Source organism: Anolis carolinensis, chromosome 5 (genome assembly GCF_035594765.1).
Source record: "Anolis carolinensis isolate JA03-04 chromosome 5, rAnoCar3.1.pri, whole genome shotgun sequence".
NCBI classification, from domain to species: domain Eukaryota; kingdom Metazoa; phylum Chordata; class Lepidosauria; order Squamata; family Dactyloidae; genus Anolis; species Anolis carolinensis.
The window spans coordinates 50,357,297-50,370,519 of record NC_085845.1 but is presented as its reverse complement, the minus strand read 5'-3'; the positions used below and the strand labels follow the sequence as shown (position 1 = coordinate 50,370,519).

Here is a 13,223-nt window from a genome sequence, read left to right as displayed (position 1 = left end):
TGAGCCTCAATGCTTCTTTTCTCACCAGTATTCCTCTTTCATGAAACACTTATGCTAATTTTAAAAAATAATTTATTCTTCAGGAATTGCGCAATTTCAATATATCACCCCTTTGCTGTAGCTAAATTTCCCCCCTTTTAAGACTTAGTTTTTGGACTTCTGCAATTGTGACATCTCCCTTTTTAAGAGAAGAAGAAGAATGTGGAATGAGTGGGGACTACATTTACCCATGTGATGGCTCAGAATGTGGAGGACTACAGCACGTTGAATATGATGGGGTTGAAAATACTATCCATTTTTCTTAAACAAAAAGCAACTAAATGCAACGGTAAGATGACAATTCCCTCCGCTTTCCTCCCACCTTCGTGGGATGAGGTCCCTATAGTGTCCTAGAGATGTGTTCTCTCTAGAAATGTTCAGGAAAAATGACTGGAAGAAGTTGACCATGAGTCACACTGGAGAACCTAAGAATTCCTAGAGAAAACCTTTTTAAAACAAACCTATGAATTGGGTTGCTGTGAGTTTTCCAGGCTGTATGGCCATGTTCCAGAAGCATTCTCTCCTGACATTTCATCCGCATCTATGGCAGGCAACCTCAGAGGTTGTGAGGTCTGTTGGAAACTAGGCAAGTGGGGTTTATATATCTGTGGAAGGTCCAGAGTGGGCACATTAATGACCACATTAGTCAAAAGTCAACCCCGTAAATGTGGATGGATGACTGTACTCTATTCAAAACCGATGTAGAAATTAAAGTGCAATTTTGTTTACAACAAATATTGTTTGGTATGATCTTTTTTCTTTTCTTTTCACATTTTCTGAGAATAAAGCTGCCATGTCAAACTGGAAGCAATTATTATGATTCTGCCCCCAAAGTGTCAAGGTCAGCACTAAATTGGACTACCACCAGCATCTCAGTAATTACACTGTAAATAATTGCTTCTTTTTCATCAATAATTATTGATTCTTAAGTACTGTGTTTCATGGCTGATAAGACCAACGCGGGAGTGGTAATAATTAGTTCCACACAAAGGAGCCACATTATGTGCATCATTCTTCTGCTTTAAAGCTCCTTGACCTTTTGGGGTTTTTTAAAAATGCATTTTTTGCACATTTTCAGATTGCAACACCACCTTACTGTGAATTAATAGCATTAGCCGTTTAGGTAAAGAAACAAGAGATATTGAAAACTATAAAGTGTCAAGATATGCTTTAAACACAAATGGGTGTGATCAAAAACAGAAACTTGCTTACAGTTCAAGAATACATTATACCATGGGTGTGTTCTCATTAATCTATATTGAGCAGTGTTTAATTTAAGTCCTTAACCAGTTTTAAGCCTCACTGGTTAGCTTTTGCTTTCTAATTACCTACTGCCTGAACAATAACTGATTTCTAATTTAAATTTTATCTGTAGGCTAGAGAACTGCCACAAATCCATGGCCACCTAGTGTTTAGCCATTTTCACAGTTCATTTTTACATAGCAACTTCCATGTCCAACCCTCTATGTTATTCCATGAAATATAAATTCTATATTTGAACTCACTAAGACATTTTTGTGACATATGTAGAATATATAAGCCATATTTAAACCAAACCCTGTTTTATGAATTGTTTGTATCAGGACCATAGTTCAATTTCTCTGTGTGGTCTATCTGTAGTTTAAGCTATTAGTTCAATCAAGGTGATAAATTGCAACATTCACATTTGCTCCAACAGACAAGCGTTCTTTCCCACACCCTAGACCTTACACAGATATATAAACCTCCCTTGCCTAGTTTCCAATATACCTCACAACCTCTGAGGATGCCCGCCATAGATGAGGGTGAAACGTCAGGAGAGAATGCTGCTGGAATGCTGCTGGAATATGGCCATACAGCCCGAAAACTCACAGCAACCCAGTGATTCCAGCCATGAAAGCCTTTGATATCATTTCCATATTCCCAGTATTTATTTATTAGTTTACATTTATATCTTTCATTTTCTCTAATGTGCTCAAAACAGCAGGTGGGCATTTCCCTCCCTCTCACTTTATCCCAGAGGTTCCCAACCTTTTTGTGACCAGGCCCACTTGACCAGGGCCAACTTTGACCAGGGACCACTTTGAAAAGGGACCAATTTGACCAGGGACCACTTTGAAAAGGGACCAATTTGACCAGGGACCACTTTGACCAGGGAACACTTGACTGGGGACCCGTTGACCAGGGACCACTCTCCAACATTAGTACCAAAAGGGTTACGAATCAGTTTTTGGTCAACTTTAAATGCGGTTTGGTTATTTGGGGTGCTGATTCAGAAAATTGCATTAGATAGACCACATCAGCTCTACTTTCTGATACCGAACATATGCCATCCAGTAGTCACCATCTGCTCACCCACAAAAAAACATATTCTGACTCATAGTGGCACTCTGATGGACCTATCACTGGATTTTCTCAGCAAATTCTCAGCAAATTTATTAAGAGTGTTGGGCATTGTCTTTCCATGAGGCTGAGGTAGAGTGATGTGCCCAAGCACTTAGGTTTCCATGGGCAAGCAGGGATCTGAATATCAGTTATCTGGAGTCTTAACTCAGCTCTACAACACAGTGGTTCCCAATCATTGAAATTTGCAAATAATTATACAGGAAAGTTTATTAATTTGTCCACGTATCACACTCATTGTTGTACACCATAGCTGTGTTCAATTTGGACAACTGTAACAAGCTCTATGTGGATCTGCCTTTGAAAAAATGTTGAGAAATGTCAGCCAGCCATACAAATGATGATGGCCATTTATAGGGAGCAATAGAGAGCCAACATGGTGTAGTGGATTGAGTGTTGGACTATAGCTTTGGAAACCAGAGTTTGAATCTCTGCTGATCATGGAACTCTACTGGGTGGTCTTGGGCATGTCACATTCTCTCAGCCTGAGAGGAAGGCAAAGGGAAACCCTGCCTGACCAAATTTTGCCAATAAAATCCTATGAAAGGTTCTCCTTTGGGCTGCTGTAATCAGATATGACTTGAAGACACACAATAGAGGGATTATCTGCCATGGATGAAGGGAGTTATGTTAGTTCCATCTGAAAACATCCAAAAGCATACAATGAAATATTGCTCCTTGAACTGGCTTGCCATTTACTGAAATTGATTGTGCTTGTGGGTGTGGTTTGCTTCTTCACTGTATTTCAACAGATTTCTAAGCTTCAGTTACAATCTTATATTTACCATTGAGTATCCTTTGTTCTTAAAAAGAAGAATAGATATGTAGTAGATAAATAAATGTTTATTCCCAAAATACAGCTATTTTGCCAAATTGCAGAAAAATATTTGTGTATGTAATTTTTCAAACCTCTAGGAAATTTAGTATCTGTCTTTTCAGGCTCTTGATATACATATGTATACAAAATCAAATGCACAGAATCCCAAACTACTGCAGAAAAACCCAAAATGCTTTGATGAAGACAGCAGCATTTACAGTCTTGATAGCCAAAGGATCAGTATGCCACACCCATCTATGTGAATTCACTCCTCTATTTCTGGATTACAGCAACCAGATTTTGGCATCTTTTTCTGAAGCAAACTATTGTAACTGCTACCTCCAAACTATCATTTAGAACCACATTTAATTATCCACTAAAATAAACTAGACTTAGATTACTAATGGCTATGTTAAATTCCACCGATTTCAATCTGGATATAGCTTCATGATTCGAAATGTGTTTGAAAGTTCTAACTATAGTGTCCAATTCAAATAGTATAGCAAACTATTATTATTACAATTATGAAAACATACAGGAGAATTTGCACCACACATGGAAGGGAAGAAGGGAGCATGCAAAACCATTGCAAATTCCCAAACTATAAAACCATAGCTTACTGGACCATCAAAACTGAGATATAATATGCACATCTTTCTATTTATTTCATGTGCCCTTTCTTTAACAAGCATGCAAAAGAATTGTAGTAACAACATTGGTACAGAGAACAATGCTGTGACTGGATATCCAGTAAATAACCCATCCTGAAAATAAGCAAAACAGGACTTGACAAGTCATACAAATTGGAAATGGCAAGCATTTCTTGTGCAATTATCTCATATCAGCACATGGTACTAGTTGCACCATTTCTAGCATGCACATGTTGTTTGCAGTGTAGTAAGATATTATGAGATGTATGCTACAATCCCATCTTCTTGTTCCTTTATGTTGTAAAAGCAGACGACTTTAAGCAAAAAATAGAGCCATTGAGTATAAAATATTGACCAAAAAAGGATTCTGTGACATTATGAATCACTAAGAAATTACTATGTCTGCTGCATCACTGCGACTCTACTGTTTCCCATGCACCATTATTAAACATGTGTACCTCAAATAAAGAGATTGTCCTTTAATTAATTAAAAAAGCTTCATTTTAAAAGGCATTGTATACATTATTCTGTATACATTGTTCTTTTTCATTCTGATGTGATCTAACACTCCCTTTTAATGGCTGTTCGTGGCAGCTTTTGCTATCAGATCCTATAGAATATCTCAGCCACAGTTCTGGAATTCCCTCCGCCACACCCCTTAATATGTAGTTAAGATGTCCTGGTTGCTTTTTAAAAAAACCCTGTTGTTTTAAGTAATATGGTAAGTGGTTTATGACAAGTTTCTAGACCCTAAAGATTGCTTGACATTTCTGATTTTACCTTACAGCAAACTAGTAGTCTCTAATCACTGCGACATAGAATTACTTATTCTATGGAGCCACTCAGCTCTTTTCTTTCTTTCCCCCCTTCTCTTATTCCTACACTTACATTGAAAAAGTTCAATCCTGCCTGACTTGGTCTTTTGGCTTTTCTCTTATTGCTCTTTCAACGATAACATGAAATTATGAAGAACAGAACAGAACACCACCCTTCGAGTGCCAACCCGGAAACAGCAAAAAGAAAGCCAGGAATACTTACGTGTTTGCAACGATTCGTAAGACCTGTGCACTGATCCAGACATTAGCAACTTACAATGGAGAGAAAGAGCCCTTTGAACCTCCTTTCAAGCCAAGGACCTGCAGAAAGGAGGCTGTTATCTGAAAGCCTCTCGTTTTCTACATGCCCTTCTCTACATGCACCACACAGCTGCCAGATTTAATAACCATGTCAGGGCTGTTTTCCTCAGAAAGAGGAAAAGAGGTGACAAGAGAAGATGAAATAGCCAGCTTGTTAATCGTTAGTTATGCCAGCTTTAAGCCTTCAGTGAATGCCACAGAATTCCTCCCCACCCCACCCTTGAACTAGAGAAATCATAGTGGTATGCTCCTTCTTTTTAAAATGAAAATATTATGCTAATGCATCTTGCAAAAGCCTTCGACAACACATTATGCTCATATATCTTGCAAAAGTTATTAAACACCACGGTGACATAAATCAAACGCCGGATTAATCAGTGCTGCAGGGCGGAATCACACAATTTGTGCCGCAATTTACTGAACGCATTCATATCTCGACTTCATTCCTGCATAAAAAAATGAAAGAAATCATGGCTGCTTATTTCAAATAATCCTTTTTTCTTTCTTTGTACAGCATCCAGATGCCTCTTTGCTGACTCTCAGATCAAGGGGAAAAAAGAGTATGCATTTACCAGTAAAATGTTCCCATGCAAATTGGTGCTGGATCTGAAAAGCCGAAGTGCCCTGTTCCGGTTCTTCCTTCATGAGTGACATTTCCAAACCACAAGCAACACTGCCACCGCCATATAGGTCAGAGGTGGTATGATGGAGGGATTTGTATTATATGAGACAGGACTCCGATTTTCCCTCCCTCTAGGTTATGAAGAAGAAGAAGAGGAAGAAGAAGAAGATTGCATTTGCTCTGATGCTGCAGAGATCACGGGACCATCCTCATTTCTATTCCCTGCCCTTCCCTCTCCAAGGCACCTGTCTCAGCGGGGAGCAGTTTCTGTGGAAACTGCAGACAGCTCCTTTCCCCCTCAGAGAAACGATTGCCATGGAAACCTTACATAATGTATATGGCCCAGATTAGGAGGCTGCTCTCAAACTGATGTGACATTTACATCCTAATTTTGGTTTAAACAAACAAACAGAAAATGACCATGCTGGGAATCTGATGCAATCTAATTCAGCTTTAAAAATGCTGTCTGAAAGCCATATATTTTGATGCATCAATGCAAGGTTCAGTCAGAGAGGCAGAGAATTTGAAAATGGGATTTCTCTCAATGTACATAAGAATGGTGAATATTTTGCCCAGAATACCAGTTTAAGTGCAATGCTCATCATTACAGTTTGACATCGGATGGAGGGGGAAATTAGCACCTCTTTCATATGCTTCCATAGCAGAAATGAATGAGGAAGTCAAATTTGCTAGCTAAATATTCACTTGCAAAGGCTGCATTTTGGCACCACTCTAACTGCCTAGGCTCAATGTTATGGAATCATTGGGAAGTGGATTCTGGTGAAGTGCCTGCACTCTGGCATAAAAGGCAAAAGATCTTGTAAAAACTGCAGATCTCGTGATTCCATAGCATTGAGTCATGGCAGTTAAAGTGGTACTATGTTGCGTTAATTCTATAATATAGATACACCCAATGCCACTCTGTAAGCTATTGGTCAATCAATCAATCAATCAATTTATTAATTCTCCAACCAATGGTCATATGCATTTTAAGCTATTGGTGAGAAGCCTATTTTTACATAAGAACCTCATCACATTTGTCACCGGAATCATCACAGATTTTGGCAAACCCAGCGGTGCCTGGCATGGGGAACCCATTCAGATTTACCCCTAACCCCATCCCATTGTGGGAAGCGTCCTCTGCCCGGCTCCCTCCCATTGTTACTAATGCAACATGGGAAGCCTCTCATGTTGCTGCTTCCATGGCCAGTTCCTCTCTTTTTGCACCATGGAGCCCCACCAGAAGCAGCTCTACATCATGGAATGAGAGCTGGTGGCTCCATGGAGAAAATGAAGAGGAACTGGCGTGTTTGGTCAATATGATGAGGTAGGAAGATGAGGGGCAGCTCCATGCCAGGAGTAAGCAGGGGGCACAGACCTTCCCCATCTACAAAATGCCACTGCAGTGTTTCAGACACTGGCAAAGTTTTCCTAACCCTACTTGGAGATCCTTGCTATCTCTGGAGGTATTCCCTTGAAGTACTATTTAGACCTGAAGCTGCTTAGTTCCAAAAGTAAATAAGACCAGGGGACCTGTAACATTATACAGTTAAATTGCCATAATCCCACTTTAACTGCATGATAGCATCCTATGGAATCTCAGAATTTGTAGTTTGCAGAGACATTAAAGCTATCTGGCTGAGAAGGCTAAATGCCCCTCCATAAACTCCAAATCCAGAAATTACATTGGATGGAGTCATGGTTGTTAAAAGGGAATTATAGCACTACAAATATATACAGTTGCCCTTCATATCCATAGATTCTACTTCCATGGATTCAACCATCCACGGCTTGAAAACACAGATCCCAGAATTTTATTGGTTGGAGCCATGGCAGTTCAAGTGAAATCAAAGTGTTGTAACTGACTATGCTGTGTGAAAGGACTCAAGAACCTTGCAGGACAGAGGCCCTGATGAGATTGAATTAGAATTCCTGTATATGTTATTTTGTGTCTTAAAGTTATCTGTGTGTACACAATCAGCCCTATGCACCCAAAGGTTCTGCTTCCAGATATTCAACCGATCATGGCTTGAAAATATTTGGGGGGGGGGGGGAACCCCAAAGCAAGCCTGGATTTTACTGAGCACTATGGTGATGTATAGAAATGCCCTGCTGTAACCTCCTACAATATTACAGATCCTCTCTGAAACACATTTTTGTTGTTTGCCTTTTTATATAAGGGCCACCATTTTACCACATCATGGTATATAATGGGTCTTGACCATCCATGTATTTTGGTATCCATGAGAGGTCCTGGGACCAAACCTCAGTTGACAACAAGGGCCCTTGTGGTGTGAAAAAGTATATGGTGTGTTCAGATTTGTGTAGCTGTTCAGCATTGTACATTCCTTGTAAACACAAATGCAGAGGCAGATGTTCCAGGAAGCGGCACTCCATAGTACTACACAATATTCAAAGGGAGCTGACAACATTGAAACAATCCAAACACTTCAATGTGGCAGCTTTGTGTGCTCTTCATTTTGCCATGAAGCTCTGCTCCGGAAATCCAAAACAATTGACTACCACAAGATAATGGTCTACCAGACTACTACAGGACAATGGAACACAAATCTGTTCCTTGGAAGGCACAGCTACAGCATCTGGTGCCTCAAGGTAACCAACTCTGAGCATCTCTCACTCTTCTTGATATGGAAAGGGATTCAATAAACCACTTCCAAGGGAGAGTTTAAGGGACCATGAGAGGGATGTTTTACAACTTTATCTGTCCCGTAGACTGGAGATACCCAAATAATTTAACACTTGACCTTTGCATCTGATGAAGTAGGATGGAGTCCATCCAAGCTTATACTGGAAATTTATTTTTCTCAATCGGCACAATACTATAAGATTCAATATCTTAATGCCATTGAATACTACTACTATGGAAGGGAAAACATGGCAGAGATGTAACAAGTATGCTTGAAACAAAGAGAATAGGAAGAGAGACAACCTTTCTTTCCTTATCTCATAATACTAGAACCTTAGGCTGTCCAATGCAACCAAATGATGGGAGATAAAGGAAATATTTCTTAATACAATGCATAGTTAAACTGTGGAATTTGGTGCCATATCATATAGTGATGATGCATAAAAATATTATTAGCTCAAACATGGAAATGGGCCAAAACACAGAGAGCAGAGGAATTAGTTGCCGAAGGCATACACTTTCAGCAACTCATTCCTCTGTTGTAAAATGTGCCCCAAGTTATTAAACTGACATGGATTTTAAAAGATAAATCACCCAAAGACTTTTTGAAAGACTGGGAACTGTTTCTATAGCAATAAAATAACTAACAATGTAACAACACATGGCTATGACTATTAGTAACGCTAGCAATTTGACTTAGTAAGTTCTGTTATGTCTCATTAGTTATTAGAGGTATATGAAACGCCAAAAATCTGCTTTGTTTGTATTTACAAAATCTGGGTAACCCCATTTTGTTTTTAAAGTGTTTTGAAAAATTCGTAATGAGTCCGGATCGTATCTAATACAAAGTTTCAAAAAATTCATTAGTTTTTCGTTTTGTCATTCACTCATTCATGCCAATGGGAACATTTCCGGGGCTCCTTCCTCCCTCATTTTTAGGGCTATTGGGATGAAACTTGCTATAACTGTAGCACACACTTACCACTGTAAATTCACCAAGTTTCAGAACATTTCGCTCATCCACTGATTTTTAGGAAATTTTTGAAGGTTTTACAAGCAATGCCAGCAGCGCCTCCTCCCTTCCCCTCTCCCTCAGCCCTGATAGGATGAGGAGAGTATGTGACAGACCAAGTTTTCCCAGAATCTCAAATTTTCTAACTAGATAAATCATGTGGGGATATGAGAGAAGCCTCCCACAAGGAAGGTAAAACATCAAAACATCCGAGTGTCCCCTGGGCAACATCCTTGCAGACAGCCAATTCTCTCACACCAGAAGCAACTTGTAGTTTCTCAAGTCGCTCCTGACACGAAAAAAATCATACCAACCATTCAGCCTGTGCCATGTCCTTTTTCACTTATTCTGGGATTTAGATAATAGAATGTATAATTTTTCCAGATCAATTTAATTGAGGTGTAGACAAGAGAACATGGCGAAGGGGCAATCAGTTCCTTAACCCAGTAGGACTACGCTAGCCAAGGACAGAAAATGAAAGAGTAGCTATTTCCCTCTCCTTTTCATCAAATAAACTGGTACAACACCTTATGTCTTAGGACATAACCCTAAGACAAGCATAAAACTGAATGACATCTCAAAGAAACATAGATATATCTGAGTAAAAAGGAGATTCCTATGTAATGGCTTCTAAGCCTTCATTGAACTACTTCTGACAGATCATTGGAATGTGCAATTGTTCAAGCATTATGCCATTCTCTGATCAATCACAAGATATTTTCTTTTCAGCAAATGTAAAGGAAAATATTGTTAATACAGTAGAGTCTCACTTATCCAATGTAAACTGCCAGCAGAACGTTGGATAAGCGAATATGTTGGATAATAAGGAGAGATTAAGCAAAAGCCTATTAAACATTAAATTAGGTCATGATTAAATTAGGGCTGTGGCGCAGGCTGGTAAACAGCTGCTGCAATAAATCATTCTGACCATGAGGTCATGAGTTTGAGGCCAGCCCGTGGCGGGGTGAGCACCTGTCAATTAAAAATAAAATATAGCCCCTGCTCGTTGCTGACCTAGCAACCCGAAAGATAGTTGCATCTATCAAGTAGGAAATAAGGTACCACTTATAAAAGTGAGGAGGCAAGTTTAACTAATTTACAACGTTGGAATGAGGAAGTGAGGAAGTGCCATCAGAGTGGATGATGAAGCAGCTGCTCTCCCCTGTGGCCAGAATCGAACATCCCCTCAGGAAAAGGTTAAATTGCCTCTGCGTCTGTCTGTCTGTCATCTCTGTCTCGGTTTGATGTGTTTATGGGCATTGAATATTTGCCCTATATGTACATAATATGATCCGCCCTGAGTCCCCTTCGGGGTGAGAAGGGCGGAATATAAATACTGTAAATAAAATAAATTTTACAAATTAAGCACCAAAACATCATGTTATACAACAAATTTGACAGAAAAAGTAGTTCAGTACACAGTAATGCTATGTAGTAATTACTGTATTTATGAATTTAGCATCAAAATATCATGGTATATTGAAAACATTGACTACAAAAATGTGTTGGATAATCCAGACTGTTGGATAAGCAAGTGTTGGATAAGTGAGACTCTACTGTACTGAGTAAAATGAGTAAAATAAATTTCAATCAACCCTCCTTATCCACGAGTTTTGCATCCTACCAACCTTGGCTCAAAAGCATTTAGGAAAAAATATCAAAAAGAAAACTTTCATTTTGCCATTTTATAAAAGAGATGCTGTTTTACTAAGCCATTGTATATAGTGAGACTTGACCATCCACTGGTTTTGTTATTCACAGTGGGTCCTGGAACCAAATCCCAGCAGATACCAAGGGTCCCTACAATTAAACAAAGAACCAGAATGAATTAAAAAGGAGAGGTGTGGTTTGTTTTCAAAATGACTTTCCAACATTGGCTTCCCCATAATATAGGTTTGGATACTTCATGTTTTATGTTGCAATTAATAATTTATTTATGCTGTATAACGCTTTGCCATTCAAAAAGGAGCAACACATTTTAAAGCAAATTGTGCTATTCATACTGTTATGTCCATGCTTGAGACTCTACTAGTGTAAATGTCAACAACATAATTTTCCCGGCTTCCACAAAACAAGCTTTAAAATAAGACAACCTTGAAAATGTGCTGAAAAGCCTGAAATTCCTTCTGCAAGCAAGCGAGCCATGCAATGCAGTGGAGCATAAACAATCAAGACATATTACTGTTTTCTCCCATTCCAGTCTGTGAACAAATCAAGAACATTTGATCTTGCCTTAATTCAGAAAAGGAGGAAGGAGTCAAATGAGAACCTGAAAGACTGTTTAAGCTAGGTAACAGTGTCTTCCATATATTTATTTATTTATTTATTTATATATGTGTGTGTGTGTATGTGTGTGTTGGATTGATAAACCATTTGGATCATGGAGCGAGATAATTCACTTTTCAAGTAACACAAGTAGGTCAAATTGTAGCCCAAGGTGAATGAAGCATAAAGTAGCAACCATATGACAGATGTTCAATGACCTGTGTATGTATATATGCTTTGATGGGTTCTGCTTTCTTCCTTATGCACAAAAATGATCCACATAAAAACTAACCACAATTTGTGTCTTTTAAAAAGGTTATGCCAAGGAGACTAGAACTGCTGACAGCATGACTTGACGTGCAAGTGATAGTTAGGACAAAAAGAACTCCATCTTCAATGGGAATAATTTTGTGGAAAATATTGGTGCTGAAAATATGATGCAATGTTTGTGGGTTATTATAACAAGCTCATAAATCTTGTTAAGTGCATCAGTAACAGCTCATATACAAGAATTAATAGGAGTAGCTATCTGTACACCATCAAAAAAGGTCGATGATTTACATTAAAACCACATTTGCTACATACAGAAATAATTTTGTTTTACTGTCATTTCCAACTCATTACTATAATTTCAAATCGTTTCCAATTTGTTACTACATTTCAAACTAGAATATATCGCCATATGATTTCTCAGTAGGTAGTCTATGTGCTTATTGTCGATGGGATGTCCAAGGCTGATGTTCTTCCTTCCAAAGAATTGATTATCTTTAAACCAGACTTGGACTGGATAACCTTCCAGATAATGTCTTCAAACAAAGGGCTTTCTTTGACAGTCCTTAAAATAGGAATTTTTCTCTGTAATGTAGCGCACAAGGAATGAATATATGAAGCACTGATCCAAATATAAACTGAATTGAAAGATCACAGGGTAGGGATTCCAAATGTCTGGACTATTTTTCTCCAGTATTTTACCCATCTTGATTATGAATTAATTATGTTAGGAGATAAATAATCCATGCTGATAAAAATCCTACGGAGGACATGCCCTAGGAGATGTAGCATAGTGCATTCTCATTCTGCTAATGTTATTTCTTCCCTACCTTTCCTAAATATGGGAAACTTGCATCTAATTAACCCATAAAACTATCATTTGGTTTTGGTTCTAAAAGTAGAGATATTTTTCAAAAGCAGAGAGAGAAAGAGAAATCCATTGAGAGGGTTAGAAAGAGTTGAACTGCCATTTCAGTGTTGAAGCTTTGACAGATTTTTAGTGTAATATCTTGAACTTCAAAGGCACAATGCTCAAAGGCAGCAATGAGAACAAATTGAAAAATGAATATTGTATAATATGAGACACTCTTTAAAAAGCAGAGACATCATTGTCTACTGTGTGATATTTTAAGCGCTTAAGCAGACACCAGAGGTATTCTTTAAAAAACAACAAAAACAAAATATTTCAATGAAACTTGGTCTCCACCACTCAGTTAAGATAAAGTTGACCTAGTGAGCTATTTTTGAAGATCAAGTCCTTATAATGCCATGCAGATTAAGCTAACAGGCTTAAGTAGTGAGAAATTAACTGAGCTAGGTGCGCAGTAACTGGCTTCTGGTCTGTTCGAGGCTCTATTGTGTTGGCCATTTAATAATTTACAA

The 13,223-nt window shown here is 38.5% G+C and overlaps 1 protein-coding gene across 2 annotated transcripts in view; it reads right to left on the bottom strand.

Moving 5' to 3' along the window:
- trim2 (tripartite motif containing 2) overlaps window positions 1–5,875 on the bottom strand; it is an 87,953-nt gene extending 82,078 nt beyond the window's left edge. Inside the window, exon 1 of one of the 2 annotated variants that reach the window (XM_008111962.3) lies at window positions 5,597–5,875. The gene's annotated coding sequence lies outside the window, so the exon portion shown is untranslated. Of the gene's footprint in view, window positions 1–4,926; window positions 5,537–5,596 lie in introns of those variants that run through there. The other variant, XM_008111963.3, reaches the window with a different exon arrangement.
- Between the last annotated feature and the right edge of the window lie 7,348 nt (window positions 5,876–13,223).